This window comes from Halichoeres trimaculatus, unplaced genomic scaffold (genome assembly GCF_033239565.1).
Source record: "Halichoeres trimaculatus isolate MK-OKI-2021-1 unplaced genomic scaffold, fHalTri1.1 fHalTri1_scaffold_8, whole genome shotgun sequence".
Classification (NCBI taxonomy): Eukaryota; Metazoa; Chordata; class Actinopteri; order Labriformes; family Labridae; genus Halichoeres; species Halichoeres trimaculatus.
Window position 1 is genome coordinate 15,571,600 of NW_027437186.1, and position 26,590 is coordinate 15,598,189.

General features: G+C 39.6%; 1 protein-coding gene across 1 annotated transcript in view; it reads right to left on the reverse strand.

The window, feature by feature from the left end:
* Positions 1-26,590, reverse strand: part of gfra1a (gdnf family receptor alpha 1a) — a 107,313-nt gene that overhangs the window by 49,140 nt on the left and 31,583 nt on the right. The window lies entirely within an intron of this gene.

A 26,590-nucleotide genomic window follows, 5' to 3' on the forward strand; every position in this document is an offset into this window, starting at 1 on the left:
CACACACACACACACACACACACACACACACACACACACACACACACACACAAACACATAAATGTCCATATCTCTTGACATCTGAGGAATGAAAGCATCTATCACCCTGCGTGGCAGATCGACCCGTGCGTCTGCAGAGGCTGTGTAGTGAGATGATGAGAAACAAATCAAACAAACACACGCCTATCTACAACTTCCCAGACTATCGAATCACAGGAAGTCACAGTGGCGGATTGCAGCCTCGCAGGCATGCCATTAGTAAAGAAGACTCACTTGTAATTGAGCTTTATTAAAATGGGAGTGTGTCAGCGATGAACAGATTACTAGCATGAGTTTACACCGAGCAAACTTTCATTACATTCAACTATCATCCCCTTCCATGAGGGATCAATCCCATATCCCTCGCCTGATCAATAGCATTGATCACAATGGCTGATTGCATCATGTGACAGCAGATGCCTGAGGTGCTGTCAGATGAAATAATGAGTGTTATTTATTTACTACTCACTCCATTAAAATGAAATAGAACAAAAACAAGCCTGGAACGTTCACCTTTGATGGTGATCACTGGAAACCCCAACAGCATGTTACAACAGTTATAGGGATATAAATAAAACAAGATACGCCTTGAATTAAGGACTGACATGAATCAGTTTCTAATTAGGATTTTGCTTTTTTTTTTTTTTTAACAACACAAACAACAAAGAGCTTACAGTTTCTGTAGCTTCTTCAAAAGCACAGATAAAACTGTCAGATGGCGTCTAGTGTTTCTCAAATGCTTTTCCAACAGCCCTGCAAGTGTTCGTGACACAGATAGCAGAAAAACAGACTCCAACAAACAACCCAGAAATGTTAGATAGAGCCCAAACAAGCCAAGAAAATTAATTACTGGTAGGCACAGTTTCTTGAAAAGTAGGTCTTTCAAACAAAACAATACAAGCTTTTTCATTCTTGCTGAGCTCACACTGTTATTTAGCTCCTTGTTTAAAGAAATGACAAACAAATAAGGCTGAGGCTTTGTTTGAGTGCAGAGGATGGGATGAGCTCCCTGTGTGCCTGTGGTCATGTTCAGGAGATTAATACAGGACATTAGCCTCAGGCTGGATGAGCCTCAAGGGCTACATGAACTAATCTGCTCTAATAGACAGCACACATTCACTCATTTAACCCAGAGTGTTCACAGTGTTGGTCACTTCATCACTGTTTGAGCTGTGCAAACAGGGAAGGGCAGATGAAGAGAAAGAAACGCTAAGTAAGCCCCTGGCAAGGACAGAAGGCAGTAATCAGAGCCAAAGACTGCACTTTATGGTTCAGACAAAATCTTCAGAGTTAAATCTCAATTTGTTAACCTAACCTTGACACGCTTGAAGAAACACTGAAACTCTGAATTTTTGTAAGGTAAAAGCCCTGCAGCCAAGTTATTGAATGAACAATGAAGCTGGATTAGATTTAGACCTTCATTTTGAAATCTATATAATACAAAGAAAACTGTCAAAAACAGCAAGGGGACTGTATGAAAATCCTCCTTACAGATCTGCAGATACTTACACAAGTCAAAATTATTTAAAACTGTCAGATAATTATCGTCTCTGTAGTACAACTTTATAGAAGAAAGTAGATCTTAGTCTTTCAGAAGGCTATTCTCCCCCTCAGCTTAAAACCATGAGATACATTCTCTACCTTTCTATAAAACACAGTTATTCATTTTATTGTTATTTGTTTAAATTACATTCTCAATGATTCCACAGCACTGGAATATAATGGCAGGCTAAACAAAGTACCCACTTCTAGCCTGCTGAGTATGCATGCTAACCAAAACTAGCATCCTAGCCACACTGTTTACCAATATGATGCCAAGAGAAAATAATGGTTTGCCTCACCTTACAGTCTCTAGTGTCAACAAGCAGAAGAAAAAACATGCCAGAACTATTTTCACATCATCAATGAGTTTGCTGCATTGCTAATGTTTTTGAAACTTAAATAACGTAGTCAGAGCCAGGTATAAAATTTGAAGAACAATTCTGATACTCTTTAATAGACGTCTGAAATCACTTAAATAGGGATTTAAAACATAAACAGCTAAAGAAATGTGCATTAGGTTAAAAAGTCAATGTAGAAGGAGAAGTATTTCCCTGTGAACTTCTGTACAAACAGACTTGAATCGCTCGCCTCAGGCGTTAAGAAAAAAAATGCTGGTTTGATGAAACACAAAAGTTAAACCAGCTTATTATGTTCGTTTGTAATGAAAATATTTGTTGTATATAGTTGTAGAAGAAGTCAAACTTTGATGTCGTTGCAGACATTCAACCTGTGACAGGAGATCAAGCAGTATCTGGGCTAAAAGGTTGAAGACTACTGCCTTCTGTCTGTCTTTGTTTTAAAGTGAAAGGGCTTTCACTTCAGCAGACAGCTGCTGACACTGAGACATTAGTTTAGCCTTGTACTGAAGACAGTGACGACAAGACTGAGACAGAGAGTGACAGTGTGACAGAGAGAGGGGCAGGCAAAGTGAGACAGAGACAGATTGGGAAAGACACTGATGGAGAAAAAGAAAAAGAAATGGCGAGCAAAGATATTTGAAAGCACAAAGCCAAAGCAGAGAACAATGCAAATTTAGTTTTACCCTTTCAACAATCAAGTGTGCATGCATATTGAAGAGGCTGCACATAAATGCAAAGGAGTAACTGCAGATCACATGTGTAGTCAAAGTGAAAGGCACATTGCACCCACAGTGATTGACCACATTTCCCCTGGAAGGAAACATAATGTCTGAGCTTCACTGCATGCATCACCCAGTGAGCCGAGAGCCCGACGATAAACCTGCAGCAGCCTGATTACCTGCCCGCTAGACTCACTCACTCAACAAATCCCGCTGAGGCCGAGGCCATGTTGCAGATTTGTATTCATCAACGCACACTTTACCCAGAGTCAATCTCGGAGGTGTGCGCTAATCAGGACCTTCACAACAGCACTGGAGACTATTAAGTAGGACTCAACACAGTCGAGTCCACTCCATTTCTTAGAGTACGCCCAGAGAGGCACGGATGGAGCCGTCACCTCTGCCTGTTGTTAATTCACTCCTTTTCACTCTGTTGCTCCCTGTCTCTTGGTAAGTCTTTCTTTCCGTTTGTCATCCTTCCTCTCCCTCTCTCTTGCTAACCGCTCCTTAGCGACTTGCTCATGCCAGTTTTGTCCCCTGTGAACTTTCCTCCTGTCTTCTTGCATTTCTTTTCACTGATTCTCTCCATTTCCCATCCCCTGTCTCTCACAGTGTCGATAGGAGGAACTGTATTGAGTGCTGTGGCTGTATTAATCAGGGACACATGGAGCTGTTCCAGAGGCTCTCAGCCCATTACTGAAACGATTAATAATTGATCAAGAAACTCAGAAACACATAGGAGTGTACACACATAGACACAAGTAAGCACCCACATGGATAAACTTTGTCAGCACTGCAGTACCTCTTTCTCATTGATTGGACATGAGGCTGGCAGTTGTGGCCTGCAAATTGATGTCTTATAACTTAAAAAACATTCATGTAAATGTTGGAAAGGGCCTCAAGTTCATATCTTCATGGTATGGAAGGTAGAAGCTCTATGTCACATCAAAAGAACTGGGAAGATGGCAAAAAATATTCAATGTTAATGCCCCCCCCCCCCCCCCCCCCCCCCCCCCCCCCCCCAAAAAAAAAAAGGCTGTTCATAAGTACTGCTCTCACTTAAACTTCAAAAACAGCAATAAGCTACATTTATATAAAACCATAAAATCCTATCCTGATTTGAGGATCTTGTTTGACCAAATGGTAATTTAAAAAGTATTGACAAGGTAAAAGTCTGGCACGGTCTTCCAAATCTGTCTGATAACTGTTAAAAATTCTCAATTAAAACAAAAAACAAAGAACAAAAATGTTCATGAGATCTTCATGCGATCTGAAACAGGATAAAGCCTAAAAAAGCACATTACCCCCTCTTTTACAAAAAAAAAAAAAAAAAAATCGCCAAATATAGAAAAATAAAACCATGAACTTATGAAATGTTTTAAGTAGATGTTTGAGGTTAAAAAAAATGAAACCTAAGTAAGATTATTGGCCTTGATACTTAATTTAACAATTTTCGTCGGGCAAAAAGTTCCAACTAAATGGAAATGTAGGATAAAATTTGATTTGATATGACTTTTGTTCATCTCAAACATAAAATAAATGGCAAAGCAATGTGATTCAGTGCCTAATGATGGCAACATCAACTGTTAGTCCAAAGACAATGTATAGCAATGGAGCAAAACAATTTAACAAGCTCCTGCAATGTTTGAGAAGGGACAGGTGGAAGCTCAAGGCTTATTTCAAACCTGCCCCTACCTAACATGTAACTTTGGTGTAAAAAATCTTATTTAAACAGTAAAAGTACAAAAATATATTATGGTGAGCAGATTTAGCATTGCAAAAAAGAACTCAAGAATAAAATATTGAAAAAGCAGCATTTTTCTAACCTTACATTGTGAACCTGACTTTTATGCTGTAGTTCAGGAAACCCATGAGTGAAGCCCTGAGTCAGCCGAGAAACATCCATTAATCTGTTTTCAGTGAGTCTCAGTTTCACTGTACAGCATATGTGAAGTCAATCAGAGGATGCACTTTGGCCCATTCCAGTTAAATGCAACTAACGAGTCAAAACTGGACAAAAAGATGTTGCATCCACTTTTAATGTATGCCCATCGGTTATGAGAATGTTTTTTCCTCTAAAAATAAAAACCAGAAGTTTTCAGTGAGGGTCAAGGGTACAAATTTATTTTTACTGAATGGAGTTTCGGACTGGTAGATTCTGATACGTCACAGGGAGAAGAGGAAAACTCAACACTGACTAACTTTAAACATCCAGCACAAAGATAGTTTGATGAAGCTTGCAGTAGTTCATGTAGGGTATGCAAGTCATACCCCCAGCTGTCAACAGCTGACAGACTGATGTTCATATACTGTTAAAACCAGATCAAGTTTCCTATCTAAGACTTTGTCAGACTTTGGTACATAGAGATGGAGTTTTGGTAGTTTAGTTTCTTCTTCCCTTTAATGTTGAAAAGATTTCATTGTCTCAACGAGTTGTGAAAGCTGCATGCTGTAGAAAACAGATTGAGATTAACATAACTCAGTATTGGTTGAGTCTTGGTAGGTAAAACTCATTAAATACAGTTGTCTGTCATGAACAATGAATAAATAAAAACACTAGAGAAGAAGAAGAAAACTTCATAATCTTCTTGCCTGACTTAGAACTGAGAACAGATGTATGAGCACACACCACCCACCACTTTGACACATCACCCTTGCTGCCTAAGCATTATGTCTGAATGTTTCTCCTCCTGTTTTGTCTGCTGTACAACCATCTCATGGATTTTTTTTCCCTTTTTCTCATTCTTTTGCACTTCTAAGATTCAGAACTGTATTTGCATTTTAAGATGTTTTTCTCATTTTCCAAAAAAAAAAAACCAAACAAACAAAAAAAAAACCCTCCAGGTCTTTCTTGCTGCTGGAAGACAATGGGGATGGAAAGAAAGTCAGCTCCAGATGGTTGGAGTCTCAAAAGCCCTTGGAGGGTCGTGAAGGTGATTGAAACCTCAGTCACTGACTTTCAGCGTCATGACACCCTCTTCCTTCTCAAAATGACTCCTTGGTATCTAGGGTACGAGACACGTACATTGCTATTTTTTTGCCAAGCAGGTGAGGAGAAAGGCGATGCTGTTTCATAAACACTGTCAGGAATAGACTTGTTACAGCTGGAAATTTTAAAGCTAGCACTTGCTCCCACTACACACATATCTAATCCATCAATCAATTCTTATTTATATCATAGTGATCATTCACAGGGGCCGGGGAGCAATGCTAATGGCTATATTGGAAATTCTGACTCAACTTAACTTTAATCAATGTAGCAACAAGCAAAGGGATCAAGAATTCAAAACATCACACCCAGCACTGTGTTCAAGAATAATTCTTCATTTACACACACACACACACACACACACACACACACACACACACACACACACACACACACACACACACACACACACACACACACACACACACACACACACACACACACACACACACTTGTGGCATAACTTTTAAAACCTTCCACACCATCCATCAGCCAGGATAACAGAGCTCCACCTCCTTGACAGTGTTTAGAAACACTGTCTGATCAAATCTGTGACGATGGAAGAGCGACCGCACTGTGAACCCTCCTGTGACCTTTGACCCCATAGAGATACTCCAGATAGCACTGGCTGCCCTTGTGGTATGCATCATTTTGTCAACAGTAGTGGAGAGAGAGCTAGAGAGCAAAAGGCTGGTTTTCATCTCTTTAACCGTATGCTTTCACCACTTCACTGCCGTCCCATCGCCAAAGAACAGTTTCAATAAAACAAAAGAAAAGAACGGAAAAATCAAGTTGAGCCAGTTTTTAGTTTTAGATCTGATTCACCAAAGTAAAGATGGGAATAGCGAAGAGCACACTACCATTTCAAAGTCAGAATCTGCTTTACTTTTGATGATTTTAAATGGTTCTCAAATTGTCGTTAATTTATATTTTACTTTATCTACAAGAGCTTTAAGAAGCTTGTTAGTTCAAATTTACTTACAAGACTGTTGAGGACTGTTGCGTCACCCTGTCACATCATACTGTATCTAACTGTCTCCTACTTTATTGTTTCATGTTGTACTGTATGGTATGACATCCCTAAATCCTGGAAAACAAAGTTTGGGTCTACTAGCTAATGTTCAGTAGACTAATAGCAAAGCCTCTATTACAGTACATGAACTTTCCCCTTTCAAAGTATTTTCCCAAACCCTCTCCATATACTACAGTTTCCCATCTCAAACATTTTGCTCCTGCTTTATGTTTTATTTCTGATACCTTTAGTTCACACATAGTCTCTACCTGTGTCCAGGAACATCTCCTCCGTCTTCTGGACACAGTCCAGATGTGCGATTCTCTTGACGCCAGAGAAAAAGTGAGGACATTCCCAGGTTGTAAACATGATGGAAAAGATAAACAACATGAGGAGGGAACCAGGGAGCGAGCAGGAGCAAGCAGGGTCCCCTGTTGTTTTGCTTGAGCGGCCATTCATCAGGTGCTCAAGTTGCTGGGCAATCTATTTCACTATCCTTATGGTCACGTCATTGATCTATGGCCTGGCAGACCTGAGGGTAGAGGAAATAGGCTGCCTGTCTGCTTCCTCAAGGGAACTGAGCTTATTTCCTTTCGTATAAAATAGAGAGGATTCTATAAAACTCAAGGTCTTTGCCAACAGACCTGGTGGGCCAACAAACTGCTGACTTAGATAAGCGTTTTCTTCCTGTCAAACACCAGGGTAGCACAAACAGATTCAGACTACACCTCCTTGAAGAAATACTGAATTGGCTGCATGCTCAAATGCTTGAAACTACCCATGCATGACCTGTAGCCTAACGGTGACCTTTGGCGGTCATGCCTGTAATGGTCACTCTGCACGGCCTAACATTCTGAGCCCTTGAAACCAATGAGGAAGGAAGTCCAGTCCCTGGCTGGAAGTTTCATCTCCTGTTTTTATCTTTTAACCATCAGGGCGATCACCCTGAACCACAGCTTATCACTACTTGTTGCCGTAAATCAATGAAACAGTAACCCGAAAGGTAGAGGTGGAAAAAAAAACCTGCCACAAAGTTTTGAGAGGATCACTGGCATTCAGATGCTGGGACTTAATGTGTTGGTACCACTCATACCAAACTCCAGCCCTGTCTGCATAGACCACATCTCAAATCCAAATTCTAAATTTCTTCTTCAACCAAGCAAACACTTTTTTCTTATTAACTTAAAAAAAACTTCTACTACAACAACAACTTGATATTAGCCACATCTACCAAAAGAAGTTATTCTGGATGATGATAGAAGCAAAAAAATCATGCCAGGATTGCTTGTTATAAATAAGAAAATAATCTACCAGACGAATAAGAGAGATGAACTTCTTCAGTTTGTTAATTAAGATTCAATTTTAAATCATTAAAATCAATTCAGGCATTATTTTTGACTTCCAATGTCCTAAATAACAGTGCATTCTTTTTCCGGACCAAGTGATTGTGAGTAATTCAAGTCTAACAGGGCAATTTGATTTCAATTTGAATTGAGTTTTTGCAGAGTAGAGACTGAAGCCAGCACCTAAAATCAAGACAAGTAAAACAAAAAAACAGACACAAGCACCACCTGAAAACATCCCCAACAGGATTACCCATGTTTTCAGTTCAGAAGTATTTTCCAGCACATATGGTTTTTGAGTAACTGGAAGAAAACTGCAGACTTGGATTGAAAATGCTGAAGAACCAAGTTGATTCATTTGAGAGCAGGTCCCCTGTAAATAAAAGGTGGCAAGCTGTGCTCCTCTTGAACGCCAGCTAAAACACCTGACTTATCGCTGCACTTTTGCAGCATTGGGAGGCACTCAAATAATATGTTTCCCCTGCCCATTCATAAAGAGAGAGCTGCTCTTGTTTCTGAGACATGACATTTCAAGACATAGTTTCCAGCTGTGAAATATGATTTCAATCTATCTCAGTATCCCCTTTCTCTTCTCTCTCTCTCTCTCTCTCTGTACCTTTGCTTCGAGGGGGCAGTGTCAGGGGGGCCAGTGATGGAAGCAGAGAAAATTGAGGTAGTGGATGACGGTTTCGCAATCCCCTGCTGAGCTTTTGATGTGTTTGAGTGGTGGTGTGAACGTGATGGGAGCTAAGGGGAACAATGGAGGTGAACTTTAGAACACGGGAATGACAGGGGTTGGTGATTATCGAACAGGTAAATGCTTTTTGACCCACAGGTGGGCCACTGCAAAAAGCCGAGCAAGAATAGATACAGAAGGAGGGAGTGCGCATAAAAGAAAGAAAAAAAGTGTTATACTTCCTTGTAAATCGGATAAAAGACAAATAAGATTATAATGAGGGGGAAATTTTAGAACAACTTCTGTCATATCCATTTCCCTTCATGTTATCGAGGCAAGAGCAATACTTTTCATTGACGTGGTTAGCTCAAATAATTACTCCTTAGAAAAATCAATTTGAGCAAGAAACAGCTTTATTTATTCAATTAAAAGAGACAATGTTGAAGTGGAGAATTAATTCTCTTTTAACTGCTGCCAGCACAATATGGCTCAACCGACATCCATATTAAACACCCAAGTGCATTAATTAAAATCTGAAGCAACTGGTGCACTCAACTGCAATTTGAGCACACAAAAGAATTCATTCATTTGGCCTAAAATAATCATTAAAAAGCTGCATATCCTGTTCCCCTAACTCACTGTTGGGTTTTCCTGTTATTTATTCATTGAATGTCTATTAACCTGAAGGCATTTCACAAAGAGGGTAATTTATTATTCAATAAGGTGGATATTGCGGCGCCATCACTCGGAAACAATATTTATTTGAGACAAATGTGAAATAAATCTGTGGTTAAAAGATGGAGAAACGGAGAGAAAGAAAACATTTTGGAATTTAATGTGTTACTGATTGATAGTGTCTTACATTGAATCACGCATCCCCTTCTTTTCCCTTTACGCCACTGGCAAATTTATTTGAACAGCAATGTGAATTTCAGCCTTCAGGCTATAAATGGCATGCACAGTTTCACAACTTATTGATTATCTAATTTAGAGGACCTAGTTTGACCTTGAAAGGCCCCAACAGATCTAGGTCATACAGCTCCACATGCTCATACACATGCAGAATAGACATGCTGCATTGACATGCAGCATACACGCACAGAGTAGTAGAGGCTGAGGAAACACCCCCATCCCCCTCCCTGTAACTAAGAGTGTAACTCTAGCTGGCAAACCTCCGAGCTTCTGCACCCTGTCACACCTTTAGTCAAAACACTCCCCAGAAGTACTCCAAGATACACTTTAACAGCTGAAACAGTCACCAACTCATAGTTGATCTTTGAGGAGGAGGGGGACCACTTTTTTCTAACTGTGCAATTTTCCAACTTAACTTAGAGACACTTTTTCATGTAATGTCACTAGATATTGGATATTGCACTTTATAGGCTTTATACTGCCCCTGTGATACCTCAAACGAACCATCAGGAGATCCTTAAAGGTATAATTGGTATTTTGATTTAGATATACTTTTTGTTATACTGGTTAAAATGATCTATATGTCCCGATGGCAAGCATTACATGATGTGTTCCTAAATGAGAGCAAATAATATCCGCCATCTGCAGAAGAAGATAACCCAGGAAAACATCAGCCAATCACATCAATTAGGATCCAATCTGTTAGACCAATCAAATCCCGTCCTGAGGTTTTGCCCTCCTCCTGCACGTACATTTCACCGGTGCACACTGCCCCTGATTCAATGCGTGTTCCTGAGTTTAGCGGTGTACAGGTTCGCTCTCAGAAGAAGAATGGCAGAGAAACTACCCATACCCCGGTTACTGGTAACTGCTCTTCTGGCTAAACAGAGCAAGAAAAGAAAGACGGAGGCGCTCTTCTCTTTTTCTGTTTCCCTGCCTCTAACTACTGCCCCTCTCACTGGACCTCAGGCCTGTCCCCTCTGACCCGATGAGGTACTTGGCTCTGGGCTGTAGTCTGGATCACAGTCTAATAAACTCTCACCACAGGGGCTCTGACGAACAGAAAAAAAAAACAAAAACAAAAAAAAACGTGATATTTAGTAAGTCCTAGAGAAAATGTACATGTACTATTTGTATTATAGCTTCACTCCTGATATCGTGTCACAGGTAAAAGTGGATAATGCTAGCATGACAGTTGCGAGTACTAACAAAAGTCACGTTTGTTTACTTGTTTTTTAGCTTTTCGTTTTAACGTTTTGGTGTTTCTTTACCTCTAAATGAGACATGACTTGACGTAGTGCAAAACATTAAATGATGTGCTGAGTCCGTCTTTCAGTCATTCACAATCATAGTTGCGAATCAGTGGCACTCATGCATGTGAGCGGGGGCGTTGCTTTGGAGGAGCTCCAAGGGGAGGGGGAGGAGGGATTAGGCGGGGTCCTGACAAGATGCTACATTCAAATTCATGCTAGTTTTTCAGGACTGCCAACTCTGCCTTTAAGTGATATCATCATTTCAGCTAGTCTCATAAAAATCCTGTGCTATTTTTAGAGCAGATCATTGATCAGTTCACAGATTCAGGAATTTCTAAAGCATGTGAATACGTAGTAATTTGAGAATCTGCACTTGTTTAATGAATATCCAACACTTAGTTTATATCCATGTTTGAAATGAGATAAAACAAAGTACCGCTCTTCAATGCTTATTAAATAAAGGAAAATACTATATTCAACAAAAAGCAGGGCATACTTTGCATAAGGTATGTTAAAAAGTCACCAGGTTGGCCTGTTGATGATTTAGATAACTAATCAGCTTTATCAGTTCTCTTCCTCAGATTGGGTCAGTTCTGGCTCTAATACCATTTTGTATGTGGCTGAAGAGCCATACATAAAGCTCCATTATTTTATTTTACCCAATTTCAACTCTGGAGAACATGGTTGGGATTCCATCACTCCTTTAACCTCCATATTATCTGTAATCTACAGAACATGTTTGAAAGGTCTTGTAAAAGCACACAATCTAATTTTGTGAGACGAGTATAATTACCATCGTAGCCTTTAAAAAAAATATCCTCATCCTGCATCTAAGCTGCAATTATCTTCTAGCAGTTCTAAAACAGCCTCTACACCAACCATTATTCAATTTTCTGATAGCGCTGAGTTCATATATTGTCCCAGAAAGAGGCAATCTTTAAAGCCACAAGGGAACCTGACAGGGTTTTCTGGTACCTTTTAATGGCTTAAAAAACGCTTAAACTATAGTTTTCTCCGTGGTAAAGGATCAATCACAGCAAAGTGTAAAAAGTCAGCCTCAGCACTGCTTATAAGTTAAGTGCAATCCTTATCATTTTTGATATTTTCCTGCAGACAAATGCAAGTCATCCCACCCAAGTGCACTCCGAGTGGACCATAGTATGCAGAGCAAAGAAAATGCATCTCAGACTCCATTATTTTCTTGGCTTTCTTCCAGCATGTGGATATTTTTCAGCGTTTAGTGAGTGGAGATAAAACAAGCACACACCAAATGGTTGCCGTCAAATTTCCATCACGGTGTATGATAGCTGCAGGTGTAGAACACAGCCAGCGTGTTTCTCTCTGGAAATCTTCCTGTTTAATTTCCCTGTCCGCCCGCCTGCCTGCCTGCATCCTGAGAGGATATGTTAAATGTGCTTGGCCTGGGGATGTTTGATTTCTCTCTGCTGTGCTCCCTTCCATCTGACAGATTGGAATAATAAGGAGAGCTAATTGGAGAGGCTGCTCATTTGATGATTAAATGTTTTTTTTTTTTTTTTTTAAAGAACATTTGCCTCTTTCTTTCTCTCTCTAGATATTCCTCCCCATCTCCGGTTTGATTTCACACTTGGGAGTGTGTGCTTGTACGACAGCAGATATACCGCAGCAGAGTGTGCCATTATATATGTCCTGGGCATTGCCTTGACTCACTCCAGCCAGCTGATAACGGCATATCAGGACACATTTCCAATTTCTGCTGCTTAGCATTACGACGCCTCTTAATCCAGTGGAAAATCAATGCCTAATAACGTATGAAAATGTACATTTGCTGTTTTACCATTGCCAGAGACCTCGTCTGCCTCCCTTGGGCATTTAGCTATAAATATGTCTGCATTAGCAGTCATTAAAAAAAAAAACCCTGGAACTGGCGGAAGTTTCAGCTAAAACTGAAAACTGGAGGAGGGACAAAGAAGGAAAGCATAGAGCTACTTTTACTACAACAATAGTTTTAACAGCAAGTTTTAGCATGTGTGTAGAGGACAGCAAACCAGTGATCAGAACCTTCCTTGTGCTCCCCGTTCCTGCCACTGAGTGAACTTCACATAGGGAGCCTGCAAACTCTTCCAGAGAGAGTCCTCACATCCATATTTTCCCTATCATATTCTTGATTAAAAAAAAAAAAAAAAAACTTTTAAGCTTTTATCTTAATTTCACTGGACCAAAGATGGATGGGTGCCTTTTCTTTCAGGTGAAAACAAAAAAGTATATAATTTGTCATAAATCTTTCACTCATGTTGCTCTTCTCAAATAAGGTTAAAGCTGACTCATATTTTGAAACTTTTCTCTTAAATGATGCTTCAGTTTCCACTCATGCTGTGTAAAGGCTGATTTATACTTGATGCGTCCCTAAGGTCCGCATGTCTTCATTTTCACACCTACGCCCCTCACGCAGTCCTTTTTACGCAGAAAATTTCTGTCCAAACTCCAAAATTTCTAACCTGCCTGACAGAGATGCACAAACAAGATGGCAGGAGTGGTCAAAGTGCAAAAATACAGGCATCTGTGTTACTCTTTACACAGAGATCACCGTAATAACTGAGTGCAAAATAATTCACAGTGTGAAATTGTGGCCGCTCTCAGCAAGAGAAGAGGAATCAGTTAAAAAAATAATGGAAATTTTTTGGGGACAGATGTGTAGTTGTGTTGTAAACAAGTGCAAACTTCTTCGACTGTTGTTTAGTACTCTAGTAGATGTACATTTGTGGTACACCGCCCTCTGTAGTTTGGGAATGGACACCAACAGACAATGCGCAGGGTGTTAAAAAAACATAAAAGCCTCTCGTGTTGTCTCGTGTGGATCTTGTGCGTCTCATTTCCATGCGTCACGTTTGTGTGGAAAGCATAAAGGCCCATTTATGCTTAATGTTACATGTGGATACTGACAGAGCAATCTGTTCGTGCTCTGCGACCTTTTCATCCATTTTTGTGCATGTTTCCATGAAGCTTATGGATTCGAACCAAATGGAGCAGTACCACTGGGAACTATGTGGGCAGTGTTGCTGTTACCACCCGATACAAAGCTTTAGTGAGACACGAACAAGAAATAACGACGGCAGAACTTTTGCGATTTATTTAACTGCCTCATCGACCACTGCCTGCTACATCGCTGCCTCTGTTTTTGTCTTTTATGCAAGTGTTACATTATTAATACTTCCTCCACCATCTCCATGCTTATTTCTAAGTTCCATTGACATAAACTTTTCACGCTGGGCTGCTCCCCCTGGTGGATGTATCGGTTAACTGCAGTGCCAATGTAAAGGACGTATGGAAGTATGTGCGTAGTGACGGTAACATCGTATGTAAAAGGAGTATAAATGGGCCTTAATACAGACTTAAGTGAGACTCATGTTGTCTCTTACGGAAAAAAAGCTCCCCTTGTTCAAGAGTTCGAGAGTTCGCTAAAGGCTATCTGCTGAAACACCAGTAAACCACATAGACACCAAGCCAAAAAAGACCATTTCTACAGTGTTTGTTTTTAATTACTTTTTCAAGTTACTTTACCTATGAGTTCTGCCCATATAAGGGTGGTGTTGATTTTACTGACAGGCAGACACCCTGTAGCTGTCACCTTCTCTGCTCTTTATGGGTGCTTGTTAATAAAAAAGACCTACTCATGTCAACTTTGAGTTCAAAAATTGTGACAGAGGAAGATTTGCAAAAATTTCCTGAGTGGAAACCTAAGTGCCTGACAAGCATCTTGAAATAAAAATAATGTCTCAGTACATGAAACTACATTTGTCTTACCATATTAACAATTCTGTTTTACTTTTAAAGAGCAATTCAGGCTTTTTTGTCCTTACTACCAAACATTGACACATTCTTATCAACTTGTCAGGGAAATGTGGCTCAGTCCAACCGGACTTTTCCTTTCTTTTTCTTTTTTTTTTAAAAACTAAAAATAAGATAAATACTTGCTGAGATTGCACTTTTTTCAGTATGCTATCCACTTTCTTTGGGTTTTTGGGAAAGGACTACAACTTTTTTTCCCATCTTTATGTACTCTGTAGTTGTGTTTGCACTTGACATCCTCTCTCTTTGTAGCGACATCTTAAAGACTGTCACAGTACAGCAGATTTTCTCAGAGTAACTGAGCAAACACACACTCTCCTCATGTATGTATGTATGTACTTATTACTTACATTTTTAGATCTCTTCAGCAGTTTAACTGGCCTGCTGTTAGGAGAATTTATCACTGGTGGTGCTGAGCAGGGAAAGCCTGACCTTGCTGGATGTAAACAGCTTCAGATGAATACAGGGGCTTAGCAGACAGACCGGCTGGAAGGATGAAAGACTGCAGGGCTTAGCTACGTCCTCCATCAACATACCTTCCCACACACACAAGCACACACATCACACAGATCACACATATCACACATAATTGCCACCATTCCTGTGACTGAAGCTCTCAATCTTGGAGTTCCATTTTGCTCAGTCCTGCTCTCATGAATGCATATAGACACGTTGAGCTGATCGCTAGCAGCCATGATATTAAATCCATCTGGACTGCTTCTGCTTCAGGTGTAAAAAATTTACTTGAACGAACAAAAAGGAGACAAACAAACACAGGGAGACCTGAACATTTTCAACCCTTAACGAAGGAATGCATCTCAACAATTAGCCATCAACTTCCCTTACAGCGTGTTTTCCCTCCTCATTTGATGGATGACTAGTGGCGATAATTGTGCTGCAGCTACAACGAAGATAAGGGACAATCAAAGACACACACACACACACACACACACACACACACACACACACACACACACACACACACACACACACACACACACACACACACACACACACACACACACACACACACACACACAGAGTTTGTAGTGTGTTATCTATCTTTTTATTTCTTGTTGCCTTCCTTTCAGAAGCATCTTCTTAATAACGTTCATAACTTGTGCCTGGCGAGAGCACTTCTGCCTGGCCTTGACAACTCCGATAGCTCTTCGGAAAATCAATGCTCAGATAGGACTGAATCAGAGCCTGAGGGTGAAAGGAGGGGAGGGCATGATGGCTAAGTGAACTTTTGAAATAAAAAGTAGAGAGAGACAGTCGGGAAAGAGAGGGAATTAAGATGTTGGTGAGAAAAAGAAGAAAGGATGAGAGAAGAAAGGAATGCAAGACAAGCTAAAAAGAGCAGAGGGATGAAAGAAAGTTAAGATGAACAAGGATAGCTGGGGTCTGTCCTCCGTTGCTTTGTGCATCCAGTTAGTTTAAATGTAAAAGGGTTGTGGTTTAAAGTTGGAATGATATTTATTACAGACATTTTAAAATCTTCCTTTTACAGATAACTTATGACTAAAATTACTGCAACATTGAAAGCATAATCAAGGCAACCCAGTTTATCACTGATCCAACCAAAGTATGCAAATATAATTCACCTTACACGAGTGCAGAGTACTTGGCTCCAGACCTAAAGCCTTCGTAAGCTGCAACTTGATGTATCGCTGGGTGGGCAAGTGACATTTTTGGCAAAGGATACAGTTATGAAAAGATTTGGGGAAATTTTTAGCACAATTTAAAGCAAGCTAGTGACAGCTTTTATGATGGGACTGTAGTGAGTTAGTTTCACAACAAAGACTATTTTTGGAGTACATACACATGAATGAAATTTCAAATGAATGGGCTCAAGTCTCTCCACATACGCCTCTCTCACAGAAAATCGTATCTATCTTCTGGGACCATTGACTAAGTCGTTACTTCTATTTAACCACAAAAAAAAGGAAAAAAAGGACAAGTCAAAACTGTCTTACAATGCAATTGACATTCAACAGAGCACTGTATTTAACTCAAATTTTTCATCACAGTGTCAAAGGGAGGTACTGACTTACAGGATGGATAAATTATGCTCTCCAGGAAGAGGGACAAATGCTAATTCTGGCAGGATTTCAGGACAGTATCAATGAATGATTGATGACTTAGGATTTACAACCAGCAGAGAATAAGGACATAGTATTTTAATACAGAGGAACTGTATTTCTGAGCTGAGTGATAATTAATCATCGTCAGTCCCTTTCAAAAGATAATGGGAAAACTGAATACTGTAAGAGAAAGTATTTCCTAGTACATTCAGTGGAATCATCTAAAGTACTGGAAAGAGCAGGTGAATGGAGCCAAGATGCATTTTTTGAGCAGTCCTAAAACTCAAATATTGTCACATTTTCTTCTGTGAGCAGCAGACAATTTTTCAGTTCTTCCCAAGTTAGTTAGCTTGTAGCAATAAGGGCCTTCTCAAAGTCCCTGTGTCACGATGTTTGCAAGGAGCTCAAAAGACTATTATTTGAGATGAGTCTGTTAGCTCCACATGTGTACAGATAAAGGCAGAAATGTCATTATATGTATGCAATAAGATTCTGGGGTCATATCCCACACAGCCTGTTTCCCTGAGTTGGACGAATGCCAACTACTGATCTGAAACCAAAATATTTCAGACACTTAGACGTGGTCCTGCACAAGCTGAAACCCTTAGTATTAGGAAAAAAAGAAAAAATAGTATCCAAATCTACAGTTCCTTGAGTGTTCACTTGAGACCGGCTCCAAAAGCCAAGGGACTCTCGTTAAAGTCCAGTTTTCACTATTGGAAAATACAGCAACTGTAATTGTTGGTCTGCCTTTATTGTATCTCAAAGAAGGATGACACTTGTTGGAACTTGTATTTTGATTTTAGGAATACAAACGGTTGTTCATACTTTTATGAGTATAATTTGGGGTAAGATTATTTGGCTGACACATGAGCCTTGTGTAGTTTGCAGAAAAGCTATTGCCCATAGACTGTATTATATATGGACATGGTTTCTGTGACATCTCCCATCTGTTTCTTATACAATCATCAGCATGTACCTTGTTGGAAATGCATAACTCAACCTAGCTTTGTTCAAGTTCAGTTGGAGGCAAAGCGTGGGCCATTTGCCTCTTCACAGACCACCACAGGGTGCCTACCTGTCAGTAAAATCAGCACTGCCCTCATATGGGCAGAACACACAGGTAAAGTAACTTGAAAAAGTCGTTAAAAACAAACACTGTAAAAACTGTCTCTTTTGGCTGAGTGTGTGGTTTACTGGCGCTTCTGCAGATAGCCTTTCATAAACCATAGCCATACCAGACCATAACTCTTTGCTGGGTTTCATATTGACTGTATAGTTGGCGACAACTGTTTTCACTGCACATCCACAGAAACCAACATGTGTCGTTATTGAGACTACATCCATGTTTTAACACAGCCTGTTGTTCTACAACAACAGATCTTTTTTTAATGTTGTGCAAAATCTGTGAATAGAAGTAATGCTTTGTGCCAGGAGACCAGACAAAAGCAGCCGGTAAGCTTTTCAAACTACAGCCTTCTATATATAGTGACTTGAGACACTAAGTAGAGTAAAGACTTATTCAAGATATTATGATAAGTTATAACAACTGCAATAAATCCTCAGTTCAAAAAGACATTTGGCCATGAAAATGTGTACATGGCAGAGAGTAACCAAAAGCTATACAGAGGCTAAAGCTGGTAAATACCCTATATGTCACAGGCCTTTGGTCTATTACTGTGACAACAGTGGTAGTCAGGCATGATTTGGGACTTTGTTGATGGCAGATACAGTAGCTTCTTGGAAAATCTATTATTTAGTTTCTTAGAAAAGCCATAATACTCTGAGTCACAGCGATACAAACCCCAAGTCAAATAATTGCACCAGAGGAAAGATGTAACTTTCTGGCTTTACATTTGAGGGGTTGTCAGAGTTATGATCTGCTCTTTAGGGGTGGATCTGTAAGTAAACATCCTGTATCTGAATGAAATTATCCCTCCTAGAGCCCAGGACACCTAGTTCCAACTTGTCTGGAACACCACATAATTTTGCTTCACCTCTACACGCAAATGCATATGCTAATGAAATCTGGAGCTTAGTAGGGTTACCACAGCAACCGCCTCCACAGATGTGTTTTTCCCTCTCGTTCCTTAAATGAGAGTCACCCACATGGAAATGTCTGTGAAGTACTCTTTCTGACAGAAGAGGACAAATAGTGCTAAACAAACAGTGCATTACACTGTCTCCTTACCTGTGAGCAGTAGATATAACGTACACAAATGATTCCTGCCACTGCGCCCGTGGGGAGATCCACAGCAATTCAAGACAGAATTGACTTTTCAAGCAGAGGTTTATGCAAGTGATTGTGTATTTGAGAGTCTGTGTACGCGCCTGTGTATCCGTAAATCCATGTTGGTGTGTTTTATGTGTTTTAATCTAACTTTTAGATGGCCATTTTTTTCCTTGATTCACAGTGCCTTCTGCACACAAACGTAAATGTGCCGCTCCTCGTCCGTCTGTTGGGCCGCTGATTAGATCTAGTGTCAGTGCCTAAACAGATTTCTCAGGCAAGAGGCAAGAAACAAAGCAATAACACACTCCCGGCCTCAGTTGTTGATTTTTAACTTCATTTCACAACCAGACTCCTCTCACTTTCAATATCTGCAACGGCATTGCAGCTCAGCTGAAAGAAACAAGAGCTTTCACTGGAAGAATCAGCCCGCCACTGAATGACTGAAACATACAGTGTAAGCAGAGGGCTGTCAACACGCATGGGGCCCGTAAAAATGTCACCTAAAGCTATGAGAGCCAGCAAAAATCAACAACCACCACAAAAAAAAGCAGAGTAATAAAGTAGAAGGATTTAAATGTGCACAAATTAAACATTACATCAATAGACAGAGAGAGATAAAGAAAACCAATAATAACTGCTTGTATAATAGCATTATTTAATTCTCATAGCATTTATAATACAAACTTTCAAAAATAGTATTCTCTTTCTCCTTCTTTTCACTAGTGCCCATTTACTGCTTTCATTGAGCTACTGCCACATCGGGAGTTACATTCTTCTGTTGTCCGTCTGCCAAGTCCTCCTTCATTTCCTCTCAATCTTCCTCCTCTGTGCTGCATCCAGATAATGAGCACAGACACCATGTTTCACTTAGACATGTTTTGTTTATTTTTATTACTGTCTCCAAATTATATCATGCATCTTAATATTATCAGCCACATCAGGGAACCATATTATGTGCTGTATTTATGCATACATTTGCCCATGTGAACAGAACTACAAAATCTACAGTTATGGTTATTTCTGCATCAAGACTATGATTTAAAAAAAAACAAACAAAAAACTATGAATAAAAATCTGATGGTGGTGGGGTAACTTTTTTTTTTTTTTTTATCCCAGTGGATAGTTTTATGAAGTAGAAAACCAACGTGGCTAAAAGAATGAGAGAGCAGGCGGGGGGGGGGTCTCATCCACCCTTATGGTTATTTCTTCGCCTGCAGTTATTGACAAAAACAAGCTGACACCAAGTATTTAATTAAAGGTGGTTTAAATGATATGAAAAAAATATTTTTTATGCACCTAAAAAAGGGTTGGGTCTCATTAAAACTGAATGTTTTCATCCATAAAGTCAAGTCATTAACCCATTTTACTGTTGTAAACCACTTATAAACAGATGCATCCTTGTTGTCTGGATTCAAACTCTTAACTCTACTAGTTCCCAGCTCTCAATTATAGGAGGGAATCATTCCAAGTTGAGGACCAGCAACTTTAAAGAGGGGGTACTGTGCTTCTTTTAAGGCTTTGTATTCCCTCTCCAGTACCCTGTAGTGGCTTTAAAAGATTAACATCTTTAAAATAAATCTCTATTTTTCTCACTTTCATTAACCTTTATTTCAGCCTCCGCTTGAAAGCATTCATTTTAGCTGCTGTCTCTGTAAGACTTCCTGCTTCGCTAACTCCCTTCACTCTGATTGGCCAGCCCTCTGGAGGCTGAGACATGAGCAGGCCTTGTTGTATGAGGCCTGCCCCTAGTAGTATTATAAAGATCTTGCACTATTTTTAAAACAGACCATTTTTAGCAGTTTACTGATTCAGAACTTTCTAAACCATATAAATATACAAGTATGGTTTTAAAAACCATGTTAAGTATGAATATCCACAACGTTACTTTACCCCCTCTTTAAAAGGATAGTCTTCTTAGAGCCGTGTCTTTAGAATAACCAGCAAACCCTGATACCAGACTCCTGCAGGAGTTTGAAGGCTTCAGCAGCTTTCTGATATAAGCTCTGAACACAATGACAAGATCTTTAATCTGGATTCTGAAACTGATTAGTGCACAAAGGGAGGATGGGACTGTTTACTGTTTAGCGGATTTGGACCACTTATAAGTGGTTCAGGGTTGCTTTGCTAATAATTCAACCAAGAAACAAAGAAATAAACCATCATCTATATTTCAGTGCTGGACAGAAGAGTTCTGGGTTTGACAAAATCTTTTAAATAAAAAAAATACGACGGATGAAACAACAAAAATGGACAGAAGTGAAAAAGAATGCAAAACCAATTTTTTACAGTCTAAAAACTTAAAATTTTGTGAGTACCTTACTTAAACCTAAGAGATAGGTTAAAAAAAAAGAAAAAAAAAGAAGCAGATTTGGCTTCATTTTGCACACACTATGTTGCCAAACGGCTACATGTGAAGACATCTTTGTTTTCATAACAAAACTCAGCGCCACAATATCACCACTTTCCCCCCACATAGCTGCTGGTGTTAAACTCTATACCCCAAACATGCAGCTGCTGCTCCTTTTATTGGATATCCTCTTTCACTTATATGAATGGTGTTGCATGTCAGTGGAGAGCCGTGTTTTCTTTTTTCTTTTCTTTTTCTTTTTTTTAAGAACGGTAAAGTTATGATTAGAACAATTAAACCTGTAGTTCAGCATCTCTTCTCCTCTGCCGTGGACAAGATCTCTCCCTGAAATCAAATTTTTGATGGCAGCACAATAAATGCTTTTACGAAAAAACAAAACAAAAAAAATCTGTAAATGAAAGTCATGTACCCATGATGCTCAGGGGGAGTTGAGGGACACTTATTAATTGCTCTTGTGAGACTTCACGCTGGCTTTGTGTAATTACCTTCAGCCATGTCTGTGGCAACTGGAGTGGCTATATGATCTACTGTGTAGACAATAAGATTAGCTGCAGTCACAGACACGCCAGGCCCAACTTGAATGGGTAACATCTGTTCGCTACATCTAGATTTATGGCTTAGGAATTAAGCTTTCCTACACCAAGTCTCTAAAGACACATAGGGGAGAGTTTCAGAGTTTTTAGGGTCTATTTTCCTCAGTGGGACAAAGTAACGTCTGGATTTAGCTGCAACAACAGGTTGCAGATGGCAAGGTATTCTAATTTCTTCAACCAGAATAAGAAACATTTAAATCTTTCTCCTATGCTTGAATTTTAACATGCATGTTAAGATATGGAAGCTTAATTGTGTAATTTATGAGAAAATATATCTCCTCTTTACCCTGTTTGATGCTCAAAATGGATCAAAACAGGCTCCTCTGCCATCTATTTGAGAAACCAAATCTTCATATTCATAACTCTTCCAGAGCTTAATATCAGGAAATAGTTTCAGGCCTCCCTCCAACTGATTCAATTCCTCGTGTAAATACGCCGTAGGCCAAGAAGCGCAGAGCGAGCAAGCCTAGCATAACTGGCAGCCTGAGCGCATAATCCCAACTACAACATGGCACAAAGCAGAGAGGAGGAGAGGAGGGGATTGTGGAGGGAAGAGGGAAAAATGAAAATAAGAGGGGGAAAGGGAGGGAGAGACCGCAGAGTTGAAGGGATAAAAGACAAAACAGCAGATCATTTGCAACAGGAAACAAGTTATGGGGCATGTAATTGACAAACAGTCAACAACAAACAGTGAAGTTAGAATGTTGTCTTTTTAAGCAAACATGACTACAAGGCAGGTGAGAGTATGTGCTGAATATTTGCTTGTTTAACCTGAACAACAAACACAAGAACAGTTGCTTCAGCGCAAAGAAACAGCTTTTTCATATGTGCTTTACATTGAATTCCTTCATAACCATGGAATATTTCTTTCATAGACAGCACAAAGAGAAGGCTGCATAAAGCCCTGAGAGGAAATTAGATAACCTGTTATTTGAGTCATTTCAGTGACGTTCTATTTTAAAAGTTGTGTAATGAGTCATCTTAAACCGTGACAAGTAAAACCTCAAGCACAGACCCTGCAAGTAAACTCTATGACATAAACTTTAAGTAACTTCATGAAAGCAGATGGTTAAAATTTTTGGTGAAATGAGAAACAAATCGGGGACAAAAAAGTATGTCACTCGAAGTGGTAAAACAATGAATAACTGCCTTGCTTTTATACGCTCTCTAACGAAGCTAAGTCTCAGTTTACGTTCATCAGCGTTTCACACTGAGACTGTGTAACAAACAGCATAAGTAGGCCCTCACACGGTCGCGTCACAATATTTCATCAGAGGGAAATAAAACGAGAAAATACCTCACTTTTTCCCTTTCTCTCTCGAACCCTGTTTTTCTGCAGGGCAAGTAACTGTCAGCAAATCATTCTCAAAAAAAGAAGAAAAAAAAACAGGTTATGAATGGGACAGGACAGGGGTTCCCAAATTTGGCAGCTTGAGACTCCTAAAATAGCAGGGCCAGAAACCAGTGACCCCCCTGCCGTGGAAATACAGTGATAGGCCAGTCTGAAAATGATGGCCAAAGAGAAAAGATCAAAACACATAAAAACAAAAAAACTCAGACATTTAATTTAGCTAATTGGTAGGAAACTGGATGAACTATGTGGATATACTGCTGTGTTGCCCACATTAATCTGCCACCACTGATACAGTCACGATGCTGGCTCAAAGAAATGTAGAAAGCAAACATTTTCTGTTTACATGGTTTTAATAAAAAAGAAAAAAGAAAAAAGAAAAAAAAAGAAAAATCAAACTTTTTTGTCTATAATTAACTATTTTGAATGACATAAACAAGTTTATTTTATTTTATTTTATTTGTTTTTGTTTTTTTTAAAGGGAATTTCAAAACCCCTTTGTCCTAACCATTCAGACACTACTTTAGGAACCACTGGCTTAGATAGTTTGACTTAACAAGTCTTACCCCAAAGACTGTTGGAAAATACTTTAAACACAGATGCCAACGAGCAGCAGTATTAAAACAAACAACAAAAAGAAAACAATGCTTTACTGGCAAGCACATGATTCGCTGTTGGGAATATCTTGGATTCAATGACAGGGAAGTTCAACAGAAAGAAGTCAGAAGTCAAAGTTCCCATGGCACTTGAAAATCTAACCAATTTGTGTTGACACCTGTGCCAGCACAGTGAAAAGCATGATAAATGCATGCAAGTGAATGTCCAGGAAAGTAACGACTATGATGTAGAGACGGCTTAAGGTCACCAGGGCTAAATATAACCACAGCACAGCTACGGAGTCTCAAGGGTCATTTGCACCTGGTTTCAGCAGACTTCCTGTATAATCAGATCACATGTGTGTAAGAGTAGCCCCTGATTCACACATAAAGCATGAGCGCTGCATAGCACAGTGTCACGCACTAAGCCATGCGTAATAGCCACTCTAGTCAGTCATTACATTAACACAGCACCCGCTGCGGTCCGCCGGCGGTGTGATCACTACGGCTGTGCGCGACTGTTATGCTGTGATTCTATTTTTGCCAGAGTTCACTCCAGAAATCTCTGTAGATTGCACCAAACAGGTAATAAGACTCAAAAACGATCAGTGTATCTAGTCATTTAAAAATAAAGCTCCATGTTCTGGCTCCTGATTGTAGATCTCATCCTTGTTCATCAAAACTACGTCACTAGCACATGGCCAGAAGTAACCAGCAGGTCAGATCCAGAGGAAATGCGAGGTTTTGGACGAGGAAAAGATAGTTTTGCTGGTGAACAAACTCCATAATTCAATATGACTCAACATATCCTTTCTATATGGACGCCAACAGAAAGGAGAAGGCACTGACTGAAGGTGCTGAAGTTTGTGGAGGTCCAGCTGAGTTTGACATACTAATTAATTCCTATGCAAGTACTTTGTTATTGGTGGGATTCCAATTGGAATGTGATTCTCCAGTGATCTTATAATCTCGGGTATCCAGCTGCTATGGGAATATCCTGCACTGCGCTCCAGAGACACTTCAAGCATGAATTGGTGAGCGCCCCAAAAAACACGGTGCTCACGCTTTGTGTATGAAATAAAGGTAATAGTGAGACTGAGAAAGCGTGCTTACACTTTACATCAACATGCATCTACAGTGAGTTACCAATAAGCACTTGGTTCTTTTCAATAAAATCACTTCATTTCTCTTTTTGTATTCTCAATATTTAAAATGTTTTTACTGAAGATTGTGGCAACATAATTGAATAACATGGGGCTGCTGAGGCTCAGGGTAAGTCAGTTGTCTCTAAGTTGGAAGGTTGATGGTTCAATCCCGGCCTCTGCCGGCAATGTTGAAGTGTCCGAGCAAGTTACAGAACCTCAAACTTCTTTTGCTGTTGGCCAGTGGCGTGTGAATGTATTTGAATATAATTAGCTCAGATTGATGGTTCCTTACTGTGGCAGTCATTTGCATCAGTGTGGGAATATGTGAATGGGTGGATGTTTGCAGTGTGAAAGTGCTCGAAGTGAAAGGACAGACCAGAAAAGTGTTACATAAGAACAAGTCAATTAACCATTCACCATCATTCAAAGCTAGACCTTAATTAAACACCTGTGACTGGAAGCTAACAAGCAGCTGATGGACTGAGGACTGTCTTCCAAGTGATATGAACTAGTGCCCTATCATTCTGTTATTTTAATTTATCAGAAGCACATGTGTAGTTGTTTCCTTATTTGCAAATGGCTAGATCATTTTGTCATTTCATCTTTATTAGACAGGACAGCTTTGGAGGAACAGATTTGGAGATGATATGCAGCAAATCCTGTCAGGACTAGGAATTGATCTTATAACCAGGGAATACAGACCCCATACATGGGGCACCTATTACACCTGAATGAATTGTTGAACTGTATCACAACAGTGACCTTTGATTTTTGACAGGATTGAGTCTAATCAGTTACCTTTTAGTCAAAATCTATACACACAGTCTTTCATATTTAGTATGATCCCAGAATAAAGGATTATTTCCCCTCCTTTTCACCTTGTTTGTAATATCTGGCCTCAGGCTGCACATATTTGTCTTTTACTTTGAAATATTAAACAACATGATAATGTAAGAGCTGGCCAAGAAGCATATTGGACTTTGTTTCTTTTAAGTTTTAAATATACTTGTTCTCTCTACTTGAAGTAACTTTCTTGCACACTTCACCTTAACCAAAAAAAAAAAAAGCTTGAAAGTTATAAAATTAAAGAGCTCTGCTCCCTTGTGAAAGTGAAGCCAAATTGCAAAAATGACCTCAGACTCCATTGGGATCAAATTTGCTCTCATCCAACAAATGAACCGCTGCATTAATATACACTCTCACATTCATTTGCACACTCAAGACTTTTCTTCTTTTTATCCATGTAACCTCACTGCAACCCAGAGGAAGAGTGCACTTAACATGATGTAGACTTGTAAGACATGTCAGATTAAAGTGGTTCAGATAAACGAAAATATTAGATAAAAATGTTTCATCACTGAGTGTCTGCTGTGTTAAATTCATTAGTAAGTGTGCAAAGGGATGGCTAATTCTGTCTCAAAGTGCATCTGCCAAACAGCTGTGGATAAAATTAACTTATCATATCCCTGCCTTGTTATTCTGGGATGTAAATCTCTTTCCCTACAAAAACAAGTCAAACGTCTTAGGATGGAGTGCGGTTGAGTGTGT